This window comes from Podarcis cretensis, assembly GCF_951804945.1.
Source record: "Podarcis cretensis genome assembly, chromosome: 15".
Taxonomy (NCBI): Eukaryota; Metazoa; Chordata; class Lepidosauria; order Squamata; family Lacertidae; genus Podarcis; species Podarcis cretensis.
In genome coordinates, this window is record NC_137185.1 from 42970486 (window position 1) to 42991457 (window position 20972).

At 45.7% G+C, this 20972-nt stretch overlaps 1 protein-coding gene across 1 annotated transcript in view; it reads left to right on the forward strand.

Moving 5' to 3' along the window:
• Positions 1-18922: 18922 nt before the first annotated feature.
• LOXL2 (lysyl oxidase like 2) overlaps positions 18923-20972 on the forward strand; it is an 81427-nt gene continuing 79377 nt past the window's right edge. The window contains exon 1 of the mRNA XM_079955020.1: positions 18923-19051. The gene's annotated coding sequence lies outside the window, so the exon portion shown is untranslated. The remainder of the gene's footprint in view (positions 19052-20972) is intronic.

Consider the following 20972-nt stretch of genomic DNA (forward strand, 5'->3'; position numbering starts at 1 on the left):
GAGTGGGAGGATGCATTTGAAATTAATCATAATCTTTTGACTGGAATCCCCCAGGTGTGCTCTGGTCAAGGAGCATCTATTTAAGGAGGGGAGTTGCTCTTGCACATGTTGCTCATGCTTTGAATTTTCTTTTCTTTTTAGCCTATTTAGATTCCCACACATCTAATTTTATTGTTACCCTTTACCCCCCAAAGACCCAGGATTGTAATTGGCCCTGAGTGTTTAAGTATATTATAGAAATGTAGGCAACAAGTGTAACTATCAGACTTCCTTGGCATTTTGTGCTTTTTCAGAAAAAAAGCTGAAGCCTTTTGCTTTCCAATTCTATATACAGTGGTACCTCAGGTTACATACGCTTCAGGTTACATACGCTTCAGGTTACAGACTCCACTAACCCAGAAATAGTACCTCAGGTTAAGAACTTGGCTTCAGGATGAGAACAGAAATTGTGCTCCGGCGGCAGCAGGAGGCCCTATTAGCTAAAGTGGTGCTTCAGGTTAAGAACAGTTTCAGGTTAAGAACGGACCTCCGGAACGAATTAAGTACTTAACGGGAGGTATCACTGTACAGTAAATGCTTGTGATTCTATCATGAAAAATATGGGAGGACAAATCTTGCAACTTTAGTACTTGTGTCAAATCAACAAGTTTTTAACAGCTGTTGGAGGAATAATGAGCTGCTTTCTAATCCAGAGCAATCTGCAGTGACCCCCTCCCCTCCACAAAATAGTGAAACACAACACTCTTAATAGCCTTAAGCTCAACAGTTTTCAACTGGGTTCCCAGGCCTCGTGATCCTCTCCATCCCAAAGGTTGTGTTTATACATTGGGGGGGGGGGGTTTGGTTATGCACTTAACAAGCTTTGCTTCAGCGTCTCCTCTCTCTCCACCACCCCCCCACAAAAAAAACCCCATTAAGGTTAGCAAAGAAAAGACCAGGGCTGTGCCCTCTAACCTTTGCCAATGGCCTTGCAGCCAGGTAAGTGATACCAAGACATATCCATCAGCATTGCTTCTGCTTCAGGGCTGCAGCTACAGAACCCAACCAATCTTTGATAAGCATTCTCTTAAATGGGTCTCTATGCAGGAGGGGAGTAGCTTAAAAAAAAAGAAAAGATTTTTTGTTTTTTGTTTTTAATTTTTAGAATGCTGCACTCTGTATGAGGGGAAAACAGGGTTTTTTTTTCTCATTTCCTTTCTATTACTCAAGGGTCTGTCTTCTTTTCTCTTTTAAAGGTTGCCTGGACAAAACAGTTTGGCTAATTATACTCTGCCAAAAAGAGCATAACAAAGAGGTCGGCCAAAAAGTCTCAGTAGCCTGGTGACAAACTTGATCTGGGGCACTCTGTCCCCTGATGCTGCTTTTATCTCTGCCATTGTTGCTGCTTAATGATGGGTGGAAGTCTGCAAATGCCATGTACATGGTAGCAATGTTTTATAAGAGCCTCACTCTCAGAAATACACTTTTTGGAGAAGAAAATAATTCTGTTATTTTTCAGGTCATCTTGCCAGCAGTAGAACCAAGTGCAAAGCAAAGGCTGCATTCGTGCCTAGCTGCTTTTCTAATTTTCTAATTTTTTTATATCCCACCTATCGTCCAAGGAGGACCTCAGAGTTCTCAGGAGGCCTTCTGACCAGGCACTGGACAAACCCTGGCATTCTTGGCTTCAGTAAGGGCATTCCATTTAGTACCATAGGTCTGCAGGTCTAAGGAAAGGGCCATTGTTCAATGGCAGATCGTCAACTTTGCATGTTGTGTGGCTATGACTTCATAAAATGTTTTCTTCTAGTTAGATGGCACATTTTGATTCATAACTTTCCTTCCAAAAAGTTATAGCCTATTCTATTCTAGTCTAGAGGAACAGAAAGCTAGTGGGGGAATCAGCAGAACGGGTTATGTTTAAAGAGATGTGCACAGTTCACTTTGTCAGCAAATAAAATAGGTAAAGGTAAAGGTACCCCTGCCCGTTTGGGCCAGTCTTGCCAGACTCTAGGGTTGTGCGCTCATCTCACTCTAGAGGCCGGGAGCCAGCGCTGTCCGGAGACACTTCCGGGTCACGTGGCCAGCGTGACAAGCTGCATCTGGCGAGCCAGCACAGCACACGGAACGCCGTTTACCTTCCCGCTGGTAAGCGGTCCCTATTTATCTACTTGCACTTAAGGGTGCTTTCGAACTGCTAGGTGGGCAGGTGCTGGGACCGAACGACGGGAGCGCACCCCGCCGCAGGGATTCGAACCGCCGACCATGTGATTGGCAAGTCCTAGGCACTGAGGTTTTACTGGGTTAAAAGGCAGGGTGGAAACAATGAATGAGTTAAGGGAATAATGGGAATTAGGCGGTAATGACAGGAAGAAAACCAAATAAGCTGAAGGGAAACTGAGCAAGAGATAAAGAAAAACCCAGGCATAGGGCTGCTCCATTTTTGTTTCATTTTATTTTACAAAATGTCACTTAACTGTAAATAAGCAGTTTACAAAGAATATAAAATATTTGTTGTTGTTTAGTCGTTTAGTCGTGTCCGACTCTTCGTGACCCCATGGACCAGAGAACGCCAGGCACTCCTGTCCTCCACTGCCCGCCGCAGCTTGGTCAGACTCATGCTGGTAACCTCGAAAACACTGTCCAACCATCTCGTCCTCTGTCGTCCCCTTCTCCTTGTGCCCTCCATCTTTCCCAGCATCAGGGTCTTCTCCAGGGAGTCTTCTCTTCTCATGAGGTGGCCAAAGTACTGGAGCCTCAGCTTCACAATCTGTCCTTCCAGTGAGCACTCAGGGCTGATTTCCTTCAGAATGGAGAGGTTTGATCTTCTTGCAGTCCATGGGACTCTCAAGAGTCTCCTCCAGCACCAGAATTCAAAAGCATCAATTCTTCGGCGATCATATAAAATATACTTTAACACCATCAGTGAACACCCCCCCCCCGATAAAATCAACAGTTAAAAATATACATTATAGGGTAAAATTACAGACTAAAATACATGCAAACTTTACATGTCTGGGCAGGCTTGCCTAAACGAAAGTTTTTAGCAGGTGCCAAAAAGAATACAGCAAAGTCACTAATGCCAATGGGCAGGGAGTTCTAAAGGATAGGTGCAGCCACACTAAAAAAAGGGATTTCTTGCAAGGGTGCCTCAAAGATTATGGCCAGTTTTAAATCCTCGGATTTTGCTGCCTGATATTAAGCATTTTGTTGATGAATTAATTGCATACTGCCTTACTGATCCCAAGGCAGTTTACAAGAAAAAAATGATATTGTTCCCCATCAAGGCTAGCCTAGTCCTATGGTCAACTGTGGCAAAAAATTACACAGGCACCTCTCCTACCTGGCAGTAAAAATGTAATAATAATTTGTTGTCTTTCATTACACCCAAGGCCTCATTTTGCCTGATGTGTCCTACTGTGTTCCTCTGTGTCTGCATGCATCTGAAACTTACGGCTGAAAACAAATCCAAGTTGAAAGATTCAGGTGTAAACTTGGCTATGGTTAGAATAACTGGTCTGTGGACCACCAGTGGTCTGTAAACATATGCATATTGATTTTTAATTGTATTTTTATTGCTGCTTTTATTCTGCTATACTGTACTGCAATTCAAATTCTATGGAATCCAGTTTGAAGTGCAATGTAAGAAATAAAAGCGGTAAAAATGCAATTACAGATCATACAGCATCTAGCACAGCACATTACAATTGCTACAACAGGCAGAAAAATCATCATGTGGTCTGCCAAGAGCCTCAGCAATTTCCAGGTGGTTTGAGAGGGGGTGGAGCTTGGCAGCCACTATTCTGACCAATATCTGAAAATTTGCCTATTCACCCATCCCTAACTCCCAGTAATGGTATTCAGAGGCATCGTGCCTCCACCGCCTTGGGCAGAACATAGCCACCATAGCTCCTAGCTGCCATTGAGAATCTTATCATCCATGGATTTGTTTAATCCCCTTTTAAAGCCATCCAAGTTAGTGGCTATCAGTGCTTGAGTCCCGGTCCCAGAATTTGGCATCTTGAGAACTTCCAGTTTCCTAATAACAATAATAAGGTTTCTAGCCCTTAGGACAACCAAAATAAGCTTCAAGCTTGTGAGACTGTAATTAAATCCCCCAAGCCAGAGCTGACTGAGCTACGTCTTCAGTGGACATAACAACAGAGCCATAATAATAAAAACAATAAACTCAGATCACAACGTCTAGCTTTTCCTGGCACAGAATACTGGATTGGCATAGGTTTTGGAAAAATAATAATGCAGAGTGCGCACAGCATCACATATAACAATGCACAGTCTGGTGACAGAGTGCAAGTGGAAATGTCATCTCCATCTTGTTGTTTTGATGTCTCATTGTACTGAATGTCTGGCTTCACTTCAAGAGGTGAAGTCAAGGTACAACCAGGTGCTGATGTTGCTTTGGCCCTTGTGTATTGTATGTAGAAACACGCTTGCTTTAATTGCGCCAGGTGGCTTCCGCCAAACTCTTAACAACTAGCAGGTTATCTAGACAAGGGACACGGTACCCAGCCAGATATTTTTCAAAGGTGTCCCTTCTTTCATTAGTGCAAAGTATTCGCTTGTGGTGCCACGTGAGGTGCTTAGGATTGTGCTCAGCACACACCAAGCCGCTAGAGTGGTGGAGAGGGATGAAAAGAGACCGAAGGAGGATTGAGACTGGAGTTTAAGAACAAAGGAAGATTTCTGCTGGATCAGCTCTAATCCATCTGTTTCCAGATGTGGCCTGTTGGATGCTCCCAAGAAGCTTGCCAACTGGGGCATCAGGACTAGAGCTCATCCCAATTTGTCACCACTGGAGGTACCTCCAGAGCAAGAGACTCTTAATCTCAGAGTTGTGGATTTGAGCCCCACATTGGGCAAAAAGACTGCAGGGGATTGGACTAGATGACCATTGTGATTCCAGTTCTATGAAAGCTTGATACTCATAGATACACAGTGCCTCTGTTTAGCTGTCACGGTTTGTCATCACTGGTAGATGCATCCAAGAGCAATCATTCTCTTTAAATCTTCTGTAATTGCAAATATGAATGAAAGTAACTTGCAGAAATGTGTTGCATTAGTGAAAATTTATCTGCAAAAAAGTGCATAGAAAAATGTTACATGAGGACTTTTTAAACAACATGCAAACTAGTGTTGGATATGGAGAGAACAGGACCAAAATTAAAAGAATGAGAAACTGACAGAAAATGAATTTGACCCATTTGTCCATCCCAACCTGGGAGGAAACTTTATTTAATTCTTTATTTAATTCTTTATTTAATTCTTTATTTAATTCTTTATTTAATTCTAATAGAATTTACTTCTGAGCCGACATGGGTAGGACTATAGCTTAAAATATTTATTATGGTATAAATTTTCATGAGCAATGGTCCATGCCATTAAGAAATCTTAAACAGCCACAATGCTTCTATTAATTTCTGGTTTTACAGTATTTGGAACATGTTTGTACTATCTCAGTATATGTGTACTTTAAACCCTGTTTCAGGTAGCATGTGATTTTTAAATTCTAGATAATTGGCCCCTGCAGTTGATTTGAAAAATATGGAATGGAAACTTTACTTTTTAGGGACTGGCTAACTTTTGTATGAGGACAATCTCCCCAAATCATGAGTCCTTTTTAAAGTCAGGCATTTATTTGGGGAATTTTTAATATCTGATTCAAAGACATCTGTTTCCAACCTCTGGGAGCCAGAGCTACAAAGTGAGCATTATGAAATGTTTCTTCAAATCTTGTAAAGTCTTGGGAGGAATGCAGTGTTAAAAACAAATGTTTATTGGGTTTGCTTCAGTAGCCAGTGCAAATAGAATAGAGGACTCAGAGCATTAAAAAACACGCTTTGTTTCATCAGGCCAATGACAGGGCCAGAAAGCCATATAATGTCGGACTCCAACTCTCACCAGCCCCAGCCATTATGGCCACTGGACAGGGATGATGGGAATTGTAATCCCACAACATCTGTAGGGCCACAGCTTTCCCACCTCTGATCTGCACCCCAGCTTGCTTATACTACAGAATGAGGTGGTTCAATGGACAAAACCACTTCAAAAATCAGGTTGAGGGGGTGTCCCGTTTTGTTAAATTCCTTATGAAATCAACTCCCTGTATTACTGACTAATCTTCATGACACTACTCTTCAGATATACTTGAAGGTCTGTCACACACAAGAGGGCGAAGACTAATTATCTGCTGCCCTACAGAGCAGGACTTGGTCTAAGTTTCACAAGAGGGTAGATTTCAGTTGAGTATCAGGAGAAACTTATTGATGGCCAGAGCAGTTCAATGATGGAACCTAGAGGGGGGTGGGCTTTCCTGTGCTGGGGTCTTCAGGCAGAGGCTGGGCAGCTCTAGCTGTATTTCCTGCACTGAGCCAGCATTGGGCTAGATGCTCTAAAAGACTTCTTTTAAGGCCCCCTCTAACTTGAAGTGGTTTACAATAAGGTCGAAGCCTGGAGAATAGAGAACTAAGAGGAGATAGGATAACCATCTTCATCTTTCTGAAGCGCTGTCACATGGAAGAGGGAGCAAGCTTGTTTTCTCCTCCTCTGGAGGGTAGGATTTGAACAAATGGCTTCAAATTGCAAGAAAGGAGATTCCAACTAAACAGCAGGAAAAACTTTCTGACTGTAAAAGCTGTTCAGCAGTGGAACAGTCTCCCTTTGGAAGGTGGTGGACTCTCCTTCCTTGGAGGTTTTTAAGCAGAGCTTGGATGGCCATCTGTCATGGAAGCTTTAGCAGATTCCTGCATTCCAGGGGGTTGGGCTAGATGACCCTTGGGATCCCTTCCAACTCTAGAACTGTATGATTCTATGACTCAGCTCTTCAATTGAAATCCAGTGGGGCTCAGTTTAGCTCGACTGGAGTAAGGAGTCCCCTGGAGACGTCAAGGTGGCCAGATAAGGAATGGGAGGAGCTTGGAGAATTGGAGGAGGAAAGGGAAGGTCCTAGGGGTTGAGGAATGAGGGCTGTGGGTCCCAGAAAGGTTCTGATCCAGAGGAAGGTCCTTGCTGATTGGAAGGTGGAGTTCTGGATCCAGGAGAAGGGCCTAGAGATCCATCAAAAGCTTTCAAAACTTTCAGCTATAGCAGCAATCTGATCTGCAGGTGGGGAGCCAGAACATCATGCCCCTCACTTATATGGTTCTGGTAGGGTGTAAGGCAGGGAGCCCAATCAGTAGGTGGAGCCAGAGCTCATAATAGGTGGGGCCAACTAATTCTAGTTTTGTCCCTATCTGCCTCCCTGCTGAGTCTTACAAGCTTGTTCTTCTCAAGCTATCACCTAAGTCATCTCTCTGTAGAGATCAGGCTGCTCAGAAGTTCCATTCATGTGCTTTAGTCAATATGAAAGGCTGAGGTGACCTGAATGAGGCTTGAACCTGTGGCTCCAGGAAGTCTAGATGATGCAGATAAAGGACCAAGGCTGTTAAACCACCCCTCCACAATGTTTGGAAAGAGCTAACAATTTTGAGAAGAAAGAATAAATGACCGGTTAGTGAGGACCAGGAAGCTAACATGTGCATTGACAGTGGGGGAAGTCCAGCAATTGTTCACAAACCTTGCTTTCAATCTAATTGCCTAAGCATAAACTTTGTTGGCACATCTGGAATTCTGAAATTCTCATATTTTCATCACCATCACCATCACCACCACCACCACCACCATGTGTGTTTCTAGACTTCAAGGGTATGAGAAGCTCGGAGTCCTTCCAAACCATCACTGTCTTCACAAGGCTGCCACCAGTATATATCAATTTGCTGCTTTTCAGATAATAATATATTGTAGTTTGCATTTTTCTGATAGCAGATAAGGGAATGTAGCTTTAGAAGGTTACATATAATCCTAAAATGGTTTAATAGTTCTGTTGGAAGCTGCAATGCTAGCATCTGCCGTGGTTTGCCTTGGCTGTTACCTTGGCACACAGTCCAAATGGGAGCTACTGCTGACAAGTTCCGACAAGATCAGTGACTTCACCTCAGGCACTTCAGTTCATTTTCTGTCAATTCTCTCACTTTGCACGGAAATCCATCCATTCCATTGGCAGAATGCTGGATGCCTTATCCTTACCCGACCTTCCACTTTACCTAGGCATGCTGTAAGCATTCCTGATGGGGGCTGTCATTTGCCTTTCCATGCCTAGACTAGCGGCAGCCCTTGCATTCCATTACATGCCCAGTCTGAAGTGGGAGTTTCCTTTATGGCATTTGCAACCAGGCACAATTTGAGTAAATTGTAAGTCTCTGGTGGGCTTCTGCCCAGCAACCTGTGGCTTAGCTGGTGAGCTGGTGAGCCAACATGGTAAATGATCAACCACAAGGTGGCTCTCTCAATGTGTGGGAAAGACATACTATTATCACCCTTTGCACACGATAGACGGATGCAGTTGGAAGTGGTCTTGAAGATCATCTGCTCCAACCTCTTACAAATGCAGGAAATGCACTGCTCTAACATTGCTGATCAATTGCCATCACTGGCAAGCTCTAATGGCCTAGCAGCCTCCGCTGTCAACTAGCTTGCACTGAAGGATGGACTCATCGGTCCGTTTCAGTTTCCTCAGGTTCTCATTTTTCCAGTCTTAGTTCTCCAAATTTCTGCAGGAATTTGCAAGTTCATTCTTTTAATCCTCATGAAAAGACATCAGCACTTTAGTGTTGATTTCGCCTAATAAACACTTTTTTGTATGCAGTTTTCACGGATGTACACATAGTTGCAGGGGATTTCCCCTAATACTGTATATTCATTTTTATGCACACTTGCCCCAGTATATCCTTTTTTGTAAACATTGGTTGGAGAACTGCATCACAAAATATGAAAAAGCGTGAATTTCAAAGGATGGCTCTGTTTCAGTTTGTGCAATGTTTCAGAAAGTGTGAATTAGGTATGTTCACCTTAAGATGCAAAGTGAATTGAATTTCTGCCCCGTTTTCTAATTCCGCTCCCATGCAGTTCTTCCTAACATTTAGTCTATAAATAATTTCCCAGTGCTACTCTTTGGAGGTTTGCTTTGAACTCTCAATGACAGGTTATAGGACAATTGTGTTTTCCTAGCATATCTTTTACATCAATAGCACAAACTGCCACCCTGGCTTTTTAAACTAGTGAACAACAGGCTGCTGCAGAGTATAGAATCATAGAATCATAGAATCATAGAGTTGGAAGAGACCACAAGGGCCATCGAGTCCAACCCCCTGCCAAGCAGGAAACACCATCAGAGCACTCCTGACATATGGTTGTCAAGCCTCTGCTTAAAGACCTCCAAAGAAGGAGACTCCACCACACTCCTTGGTAGCAAATTCCACTGTCGAACAGCTCTTACTGTCAGGAAGTTCTTCCTAATGTTTAGGTGGAATCTTCTTTCTTGTAGTTTGGATCCATTGCTCCGTGTCCGCTTCTCTGGAGCAGCAGAAAACAACCTTTCTCCCTCCTCTATGTGACATCCTTTTATATATTTGAACATGGCTATCATATCACCCCTTAACCTCCTCTTCTCCAGGCTAAACATGCCCAGCTCCCTTAGCCGTTCCTCATAAGGCATCGTTTCCAGGCCTTTGACCATTTTGGTTGCCCTCCTCTGGACACGTTCCAGTTTGTCAGTGTCCTTCTTGAACTGTGGTGCCCAGAACTGGACACAGTACTCCAGGTGAGGTCTGACCAGAGCAGAATACAGTGGCACTATTACTTCCCTTGATCTAGATGCTATACTCCTATTGATGCAGCCCAGAATTGCATTGGCTTTTTTAGCTGCCGCGTCACACTGTTGGCTCATGTCAAGTTTGTGGTCAAGCAAGACTCCTAGATCCTTTTCACATGTACTGCTCTCAAGCCAGGTGTCACCCATCTTGTATTTGTGCCTCTCATTTTTTTTTTTTTTGCCCAAGTGCAATACTTTACATTTCTCCCTGTTAAAATTCATCTTGTTTGTTTTGGCCCAGTTCTCTAATCTGTCAAGGTCGTTTTGAAGTGTGATCCTGTCCTCTGGGGTGTTAGCCACCCCTCCCAGTTTGGTGTCATCTGCAAATTTGATCAGGATGCCCTTGAGTCCATCATCCAAGTCGTTGATAAAGATGTTGAATAAGACCGGGCCCAAGACAAAACCCTGTGGCACCCCACTAGTCACTCTTCTCCAGGATGAAGAGGAACCATTGATGAGCACCCTTTGGGTTCGGTCAGTCAGCCAGTTACAAATCCACTGAGTGGTAGCATAGTCAAGTCCGCATTGACTATGTAAAAAGAAAGAAAGTTGATGGATGAGAGCCTTTCCTTCAGCAACATTCAGTGCTCCCTCTGGCAAAAAAGTATACATTTCCTGAAGGCCCAAAGTGGGTAAACCAGATAACACACCTACAGCACACACATCCATTCCCTCTCCCTCTCCCTCCTCCCCTCCTGCACCACAGAGGACAGGTCTCTGTTGGAAGACATCCTCTATTTAAGGGCTGTCTGGTCCAAGTCTGGTTTAAAGATAAAGAAGAGCCTTCAGAAAGAGAGCTCAGGAGAGGCCTTTGAGTTGCCCACCAGCAGCTAGCAACTGGAATGGAGATGGATCAGGCCCCAAAATCACCTGGTCCCTGGGGCAGAGGAGGGGGGCAGTGGGGGCGGGCTGCCCCGGGTGTCACAACTGAGGGGGTGACAAAATGGTGGGGGGCACTCACTGTGGGGCCTGCAGTGAGCCCAAACCATGCATCTCTCCTGGGAGTGACATGGTGGCTTGGGCGCCCGCAGGCTCCGCGCTGCCCCAAACAGTCCGCCCACCGCCTCCCCCTCAGCTGTAGGGCGACTGAGTGGGAGGAGACAGGCAGACTCCTTGGAGACCCCAGGGAATGTCCTGCCCCAGCTCCCCCCGCCTCCACAGGCAGCTGGCCCCACCCCAGGCGCCTGATCAGCTTGCTTCACTGCTGCCCGGTCCACTGTCTTCTCCACCATAGGGAGGAATGTTTCTATTTACATTATAATAATTGTTTCTAAATGTGCACTCAGAGATATAAATTACAGTGTGCAAATGTTTTGGCAAAGTTTGAGTGGCCACTCCCTCTCTCTCTTTCACACACACCTGCCTGCACCCCAATAGCCAGGACAGGTACAGGGAGGGGATGGCCAGTGGAAAGTCTTGCAAGCCAGACTGAGAAGCCTGGTGAAGGAGAGTGGGGGCATCCAGAGGACTTTTCCTGGGCCAGGGGGTTGTGTGGCGAGAGAAATATTCAGAACGAATAAATAAATATATGTTGTTGTCTTTGTCCATGGAGTTTTCTTGGCAGGGACACTGGAGTGGCTTGCCGGTTCCTCCTCCAGGTGGATCACGTTTGGTCAGAACTCTCCACTATGACCTGTTCATCTTGGGTGCCCTGCTAGTTCATAGCTTCTTTGAGTTATTCAAGCCCCTTCGCCACGGCAAGGCAGTGATCCATGAAGGGGAAATAAATATATACACGTAACCAAAAGGTGGGAGCAGGCAAGCTTCTCATAAACCACATGAGAAGAGTGTCTGCACAACTAACTTCAAATTCCAGGTTCCAGAAATACTTGAAGCTTAAAGGTAAAGGTAAAGGTACCCCTGCCCGTACGGGCCAGTCTTGACAGACTCTGGGGTTGTGCGCCCATCTCACTTAAGAGGCCAGGGGCCAGCGCTGTCCGGAGACACTTCCGGGTCACGTGGCCAGCGTGACATCGCTGCTCTGGCCAGAGCCGCACACGGAAACGCCGTTTACCTTCCCGCTGGTAAGCGGTCCCTATTTATCTACTTGCACCCGGAGGTGCTTTCGAACTGCTAGGTTGGCAGGCGCTGGGACCGAGCAGCGGGAGCGCACCCCGCCGCAGGGATTCGAACCGCCGACCTTTCGATCGGCAAGCCCTAGGCGCTGAGGCTTTAACCCACAGCGCCACCTGCGTCCCTACTTGAAGCTTACTATTTTAAAAAAAATAAAGTTGGGAATCTGAGGATTTTGGATCAGCTTGGGGGGAACTGCCCCCCCCCGAACATCCATGCCTGGTGGGTCACATTCAGATAAGCACTTCTGCACTTCTGTTGACCTTTCCTATGGTAAATGTTTCCTCCATGATACACTGGAGGATATTGTTTATATTTATCAGTCGCTTTACTCACAGAAATGACTCAAAGCGGCTTGCAAATATAGTAAAATTACAACCAATTACAATAAACACAACAAATAAAAATCTAAAAACACATTTCTACAAATGAGAGACAAGTCTAGTAGTTCCTGCCTCACCGAAGGAGACCACACCTACTTAAGAAACCTGCAAATTAAGGGCCGAAAGATGGTGATTGCAGGGTCTGGGTTGGTTCATGTCAGCAGAGGTACTGGAGTCCTGAGCCCTTTAAGTCTTTATAGGTCACAACCAGCACATTTGTGCTCAGAAACTAATCGGTAGCCACTACAGTTGGACCAGGATCGGGGCTGTGTGCTCAGACTCTGTTGCTCCAATGATCAACCTGGCCACCAATTTCTGCACCAGCTGCAGTTTTCAAACTGTCTGCAAAGGCAGGCCCACGTAACGTATTGCAGTAATCTAACCTAGAGGATACATTACTCTCTTGTGTATTTTTAGATTTTCCTGACGTCATGGTTGGATAGCAGTCTATACATTTGTCAATAAATAATAAACATTTGTTACCTATAGGGTAGGCTGATATACACCAGCAATAGGGAGCTGCGCTACATTGTTGATCTGAAATTGTCAGGAGGACTTTTAAAAACAAAGAGCAATTCTAAATGCAAAAAGGCTGTATTTTTATTGGTTTTTGTTTTTACTTAACTATACAAAAACAGAGCAGAGCCCAATGGGCATGTACTTTGCACAAACAATTTCAATAATGGAAAATTTAAACAATGTAGGGCACTTTTCCCATTTCATGTTTTGACAATGTGCCTTTCTGAAAATCTGGGTTAACTTCCTCCTGAATTATTGCTTTTGTGTACATGTATTTTGTTTTCTGATTTACATTGGCTATCAAAAATATAGAATGTGATAACAAGCAAATATGCAGGGGATACATTGGGGATGTGGAACTGTGTGTGTAAAGGAAAGCAACATGACAGGACTGAAATGTGAGATTTGGAGAAAACATCCCTGAATGACCCCAGAAAGTTCTCCGTTGGACCAAGTGCTCTTGACATCACAGTGTTAGGCAATCTAATTGCCTCTTGACACTATGGTTCATTTCTTATTGTTCTCCTTTTCAGCATTAAAACTTGCACTTATCCCATCAAGGTATTTCAGAGCTTTGCTTTGATTACAGGGGAAATGTCACATTCTTTTCTGTGAAAACAAATATTTGGAGGCAATAAGGTTGTTGTTTTTCCATTGGAAGGTGTACGCAAAGGAATAGCTTTTCCTACCTCTTGTTTGTTCTTGTTGTTTACCAGCATTGATGGTTGCTTTATCATCCTTTCTGGGGAATGAGCTGGCACTCCCTTGTGTGTCTGGACCGCATCACAGCTCCCTATTCAGTTTTGGTCCACGTGTGCACAGCTGTTAGTACAGGAGAGGTGCCCATGCCACCAAGCTCAAGCCTGCTCTGTTAGCTTTTTCCAGCTGCAGCAGGCTAGAATTAGTCAAAGGTGAGGTTGTGTTTGGGCCAGAGGATCTTCATGGCCGAGGCATCCAACCTTTAGCAATGGATGGAGACAGAGGCAACATTTTTAGGATGGATTCTTTCCCAGTGGTGTGAGCCTAAATTGTGTCATGTCAATTCCAGCAGAACAAACACTGGGTCAGCTAGCAGCCCTGTGCTTCCTTTTGCCCAATAGCTAAGAGTAATGGAAGCTGTTGTTCAAAAGAGCTGAAGGGCACCAGGTTGGGAAATGACTGTTCTAAAGTAACACAGACACATATGCTCAGCCCTCCCATTATTCCCACTCCACTCCTAAATTATAAACCATTCCACAGTTGCTCTGGGGATTGAGACAAATACCCCAACTGTACTATACTGTACATTTAAGGCATTATATACCGCTTTATACAGCTGTGGATCCCCAAAGAACCCTGGGAACCGTATTAAGAGGGCTGAGAGATGTTTGGAGACTTCCTTTCCCTCCAGACTGGTTTCCCAACCAATCTCACTTCCCAGGAATCTCTGGGAATTGTAGCACCGTTTCACATTAGTACAGATGGTGCCCAATTTTTCCTCAAAGCAGCTGAGTGTTCTGCCTGTTCCCACAGTTTATCCAACAACGATATGAGATCAACTGAGAGGGAGCATGACTGGCCCAAGGTCAGTCAGTCATGGCAGAGAGGGATCTCAATCTGGTTCTCTCAAGGCCTCATCTGATTCTTTAACCACTACACCAGTCAAAACAAAATAAAAAAATTCCTTCCAGTAGTACCTTAAAGACCAACTAAGTTAGTTCTTGGTATGAGCTTGCTCATACCAAGAACTAACTTAGTTGGTCTTTAAGGTGCTACTGGAAGGAATTTTTTTATTTTGTTTTGACTATGGGAGACCAACACGGCTACCTATCTGTAACTAACACTACACCAGTGACAGGGAACCTGTGGCCCTCCAGATGTGGCTGGAATCCAGATTTTATCATCCCTGGCCATTGGCCATTCTGGCTGGAGCAGAGGTGAGTCATAGTCCAGGTTTTCCATCACTGAACATCACTTTGGCTCATCTCTTCCTAGGCAGCCAACTTTCCCCTCATTCAAACTGACCATGCTGAAAAGTTTGTTTGTTTATTATTGTTAAAATTGCATACTAAAAAGGTAAAGGTTCCCCTGCCCGTACAGGCCAGTCTTGCCAGACTCTAGGGTTGTGCACTCATCTCACTCTAGAGGCCGGGAGCCAGCACTGTCCACAGACACTTCCGGGTCACGTGGCCAGCGTGACGAAGCTGCTCTGGCGAACCGGCACCAGAGCAGCACACAGAACGCCGTTTACCTTCCCGCTGGTAAGCGGTCCCTATTTATCTACTTGCACCCGGGGGTGCTTTCGAACTGCTAGGTTGGCAGGCGCTGGGACCAAACGACGGGAGCGCACCCCGCCGCAGGGAATCGAACCGCTGACCATGCGATCGGCAAGCCCTAGGCACTAAGGCTTTACCCACAGCGCCACCCGCGTCCCAAAAATTGCATACTACCCTTCATCTAAAGACCTCTGGGCAGTTCACAGCACAAAAATACAAAATGAAAGCACAAAATACATAATAAAAACAAGAACAATAATAAAACAAATCAATAACCCCCCTTCCCCAAACACATTTAAATGGGCACTGAAGGCCTGGTTAAAGAGGAACACTTTCGCCTAGCGCCTAGAGGAGTATACTGAAGGCAACAGGCAACAGTGGCGTAGCTGGGAGGGCAGGGGGCTGCACTGGGCGCCACACCGCGGGGGCGGCACTTACCGCAGGGCCTGCAGCATGCCCCGGCCACACATCTCTCCTGTGAGTCATGTGGTGGCTTGGGCACCTGCAGGCTACATGCTACCCAAAATAGCAGTGTGGGGCCCACTTCTCCCTCCGCCACCTGAGGGGGAGGTGGCTGCAAGGCTCTGTACAGTGTGCCCTTTTCTGGCTTGTTTTGCCCCTGGGCGCAAGGCACATGCGCCGCCCCGGGCGCCCAAGCAGCTACCTACGCCACTGCCAGGCAAACGTCCCTGGGGAGAGCATTCCACAGATGGGGAGCCACTACAGAAAAGGCCCGTCCTTATGTTGCCACCCTCTGGAACCCTCATGGAGGAGGCGCATAAAGATGGGTCTCAGAGGGTGAGCTCAGGGTCCAGGTCAGTTCATATGGGGAGAGGCAGTTCTTGAGGTATTGCAGTCCTGAGCTGCTTAAGGCTTTATAGGCCTAAAGCAGCACTTTGAATTGTAGAATCCGTTTTCTAGAATCTGTTCTGCCTGGTTCAGAAAAGGTTACTGAAAGATGGAAGCAGCCATGCTGGCTCATCGCAGTTAGCAGAGTACCTGCACCTTTTGCTTCATAATTTTCTTTCAAAGAGGGCCAGAGACATACTCTTTTTCAAAAATGTATGTGGTTTCTTTCCCCAGTGGGGGAGACTGCTGACTGTGAGCCTGGTACATCAGTACCCCTTGTCCCCACTTCTTGGCGCCTTCCTTTGAGATCACCAGGGCATCTTCCAGGTGCACCATCACCATGGAACTTTGAGGAGGTCCAATCCCCTTGAAAAGATTTTGGGGGGTGCAGGCCCCCAATTACCCCTAGATGGTGCCCCTGGTTTTCCTCCTACCTAGAGAGTTGCTACAATAAAATAGCATTCAGGGACAGTAGGGACTCAGACAGCAGCAGTATCTCAGCTCCCTGGCAGTTGTGGGATCCTGCAAGGTTCCATCTTGTCTCCCATGCTCTTAAAATTTGAGCATCCAAGAATTTGGGACATGATGCCACCAATATGCAAATGACACCCAGCTGTGTCTCTTCATTGCATCCGAATCCAGAGAGGCTCTGCATGTGTTTGATAAGGGCCAGTAAACTGAGGCTGACTCTTGCTAAGACTTGCTCTATGAGTAGCTGGCTCCTGGGTCCAGAATTAGCTAGACCATCTGTTCTAGGTGGAATAGAACTCCTCAGACATAGCAATTGCATAGTCTGGAGGTACATCTCGATTCTAAGTTGTTGTGGAGACCCAGTTGGCCTCAGTAGTGCAGACGGTGTGCAGACAGCTGCAGATGGTTGGCTAGCTATGGCCACTCCTGGGCTGGGAAAAGCGGGTGGCAGAAGTCCATGCTGTGACCACTTTATACTTTTGCATGGAGTATTTATTTTTTTTAAGTAGCGGTAAGTAATCTGGTCTATTTCACTACCTAGTTCCTGCATGCCTAGACCCTGCTTATACTTAAGGTCACTTTCAAAACAGTACCACACAATCGTTTATATTTTAGGGAATAACATTATGGAATAAATTAAAGATTCTGTATTGACAAAGGCTGCAATTCTGTTCACTTTTACCCTGGGAGAAAATCTCACTGAACTGAGTATTGTTAGGCAAGCTGAAATCTTATGTCCATTTACCTGGGGTGCAGTATGGTGGAGGAATGGAGCAACCACGAGGACAGAAAATGGGATTTAAAAAATGGAGTAGCATTGATGGGAGAGATGGGGGGGGGGGAGAAACAGGACAGAGAGCAGCCCTGAGGGGCAGGTGTGCTTGGGTAATGATCCACTATGGGAGAGAGAAAGATGTGGGGTGAGTTGGCTGACAGAGAGAAAGAGTTTGCCTTCTGTGAAATGTTATTTGTTTTGGGTTTTGGCCTTTTGTGAAAGGGTGTTCTTTTGGAGCAGAAAGCTATAGGTCCCAAGGATTTGCTGTTGTGTTTTGGGACTCAGACTCGACCATTTTGCGGTGGTGCCCTTAGTGCTTCCTCAAAATTCGAAATGTGCTTACGGACCAAACACAATTGGGACTCCTATGGTAACCCCTATGACAAGTCTGTGGGGGTGGAGGACCTTGTTAGGCCCCTGCCAAGGCTCCCATGCCAGGAGGGCCCCTGGTGCCAACACACCTAGAATCCCTGGCCTTCCTCCTCCTCCTCCTCCTCCTCCTCCTCACTGTAGCTGCCTGTTGCCTTATCTTGTCTAAGCAAATGAGCAGGGACAAGACTGGCTGGAACAAGCATCCTCTTTTCCATTAATCTTCAGGTAGCTGTACCCAATGAGAGAGAGTAAATTAATGGGCAGTTCTGGCAACTGGGAGGCTGTGGGTTTCCCTCTGCACAGAGCTCTGTCTGGCACCTTCATTATGCAGTTTCCACTGTATGTTTTATCCTGGCATTTGACATCTGAGACCCACTGACTCTGTGCCTGAGATGGTAATTTTTAAAACATTGTTTTCCATATTGAATTTTTCATTGTTGTAACTCACCCTGGCACCTCCTGGTGAATGGCGGGTGATAAACCAAATGAAAACTAAATAAATATGAGGCGGGATTAGGACCCAGCATAGAAGAGGCTTATGGGGAGTCTCTTCCCCAAATCCACCACCCCAAATCTTGGAGCCAGCAGTCTTTTTTGCCTTTCATTCCCTCCCTAGAAATTATGTCCATTACTATTGACCTCATGGGGTTAGAATACCAATAGTATGAGGATGGTGTCGATAATGAAAAGAATTTATATCCCACCTTTCATGTCAAGAAAAGGACTTTTTGGTCCAAATGTGCCTACCTGCACAAATAAGACCTTCCACAGAGGCCCTCCTCTGGGTGGCTGTCAGGGAAGGGCCTGTAGTTGGTGGCCCCTCAACTGCAAGATTTAGTTCCCAGGGAGACTCACCTGGTGCCTATTTTGATTTCACTGAATGTCATAAAAATCATGGGATTGTAGAGCTGGAAGGGACTCCAGTGGTCATCTAGTCCAACCCCCTGAAGTGCAGGGATCCCAGCAGGAATCTCCACTCACAGCTGCTGGTTTTATGCTGGTTTCTTAAACTGTGCTGCTTTCAAGTTGTTTTTGATTTAATTTGCGGGTTTTGTTTTGTCATTTTATTTTTGTGTGCATGTCTCCCAGAAACTTACACAGAAAGCACACACTTTTGAGGACTGAAGAATTGGGGGGGGGGGTGATAAAAGGTGATCACCAATTGTAGTTTCTGAAAAACATCCCTCCAAGAGAGAATGAAATGAATAAATAAAATGACCATCCTGGCACCCTTTCACATGCCTTTCCACACCTTTGCCCCTGCAGTACAATAGGCATATTAAAGTATGAATAATCTAAAACAGAGAGCAGCCCCCACCCCGACCGACCGCCAGCTTTTAAATACATGTTTCCTAGAAAGTAGCCAGTTCCGCCCCCTCCCCATCACCCCCCCCCCCCCCCCGTGCTCCAATGCCTGTGCTTTAGGAATGCCACAAGGCAGATCTCAGATTACAGCAAAAAAGCACATGATATCACCCATTTGAGTCTCCGCTGGTGTTGGCTGCGTGTGAGGGGGTGGGCCCGGGGAGGGGTTTGCCCTGAGAGGAAGACTCCTGTGAAATGTGCAAGAAGAAGAGGCTCTTCTCAGCTGCTGCAAGGCTCAGTCCGGGAGAGGCGCTTTATGCACGAGGATCCTTTCCCCGCCAGGTGTCCTGCCAGGAACTGCTAGGTAAGAGCAACCACTGGAGAATTCGTGCGTGTAATGATGTCCAGGCTGTACTTAAACTGATGGAGCTACAGAGACAGCAGCAAACCAGGAAGAGTTTCTCTCTCTGCGGGTGTTTGTGGGCACATGCTTTTCTCTCTCGCTTTCTCCTTTTTTCAGGGGTAACGGCACTGCCTTTGGTACCATCTGCATTCAGAGACCTGGAGGAGTCAACATGCAGAGTGTGGGGCGCTGCTCCGTAGACCCCGTGCTTTGCAAGCAAAAGGTCCCAGATCCCGTCTTTGGGGTCTCCAGCTAAGACTGGGAAAGACGTCTCCTGTCTGAAACTCTGGAGAAGCGTAGTCTCTGGCTCGCCGGACTGGCTGCTTCCTGGGTTCTGAGCCATAGCTGTCAACGTTTCCCTTTTTTTTAAGGGAAATTCCCTTATTCCGAATAGGATTCCTCGCAAGAAAAGGGAAAAGTTGACAGCTATGTAGCACTGCTGGCAGAATGCTTTTTCAGAGACGGGGGTGATCAACCTTTGAACAGCCGCTTTAGACAGAGCAGCTGGAGACCTGAGAGTCCATTTGCTCTTCCCTTCAAACTTTCCGTCAACATCATGAACTGTCCCAGGCATAAGAGGATAAAATGTAGGAGAAGGGGAGGGGGGAACCCTTCCATAAAGCTCAGTTGGGTCAGATCGAATAATATGTGGGGCCAGGGTGCGGGAAAAAGTTTTCATTGGACCTCAGTGCACTCCAACTTAAAATGCAGCTAGGTCGTTTTCTCAATTGCCAAAGAAAGGACAGGATGAAGGGTAGATATGGATTGTGACAAACTTCATGTGCAGACGTCTTCCCAAACCAGCAGTGGGAGCACACGGGATGCAGAGTAAGGGGAGCGCGAACTGAGCCACTTTCCCATTCTTTGTTCTTGGACAAGAGGAGCCAATACTGCATATTAGGAGGAGATAAAAGTCCAGATTTGAGGAGACCCAAATTCAAACATGCCTGATCAGCTCCAAAGCTCGCTTATGGATACTGGGCCTGCCTACATATTTCACCCTAGCCTACCTCACAAGGCTGTTGTGAGGACAGAAAGAACTTATGGTTTTATTTTATTTTATTTTATTTTATTTTACAAAATAAATCTAAATAGATAGATAGCTACAAATACTGCTCTGGGGTCCTTGGAGGATATATGGGAAGCAGCATGTGTTAATGGGAAATGCTTTTTTATATATAAAAATACCAGTATCAAAATGCTGTGACTTTGCAGATATGAGTCTATTGCCAGACTGACTCTTTCCACCATGCAGTCCCTGACCTAATGAGGCAGAAAGAGAGGATTGCTAATTGCCCACAAGTTGGGGCAGTAAGCATTCAGCAATGTTGTTAGTAGTGTTTGTTTCACCTTAGAAAGCCACAGATCAGAACTGTGTGTCATTTCAGCTATTACAAAATCTGGTGAGCCAGCCCTGCTGCTTTAGTGGGTTCCCCAACTTCTGCCTCACGACGCTGCTGATGGTGCCACTCTCAGGCTTCAGAGTGAATGTTCAGAAGGGTTTGGCGTAAGGAAATCAGATGTGCAGTGTTTGTGAATCTGATAAATAAAGACAAGGTGAATAGTGGGAATGAATAGTACTGATAACCTCACAGGCTAGTTATGACCTGAGGATGAAAAAAGTGCATTGCAAACTAAAGGCAGTGGGGCATGGAGGGGGTACCAGCCATATAAAAGTGATAGAATCATAGAATGGCAGTTTGAAGGGACCTTGGGGGTCATCTAGTCCAACCCCCTGCAATCACAGCTAAATCCTAGAGTTACATTGTAAACTTTATGGCTGAGTGGGGATCCCTGATCCTAGTCCCACATCATAACCACTATACCACATTGGCTCTACAGAGATGGGGGAGGGGGGAATTTCCTGGAAGTCAGAAGTTTG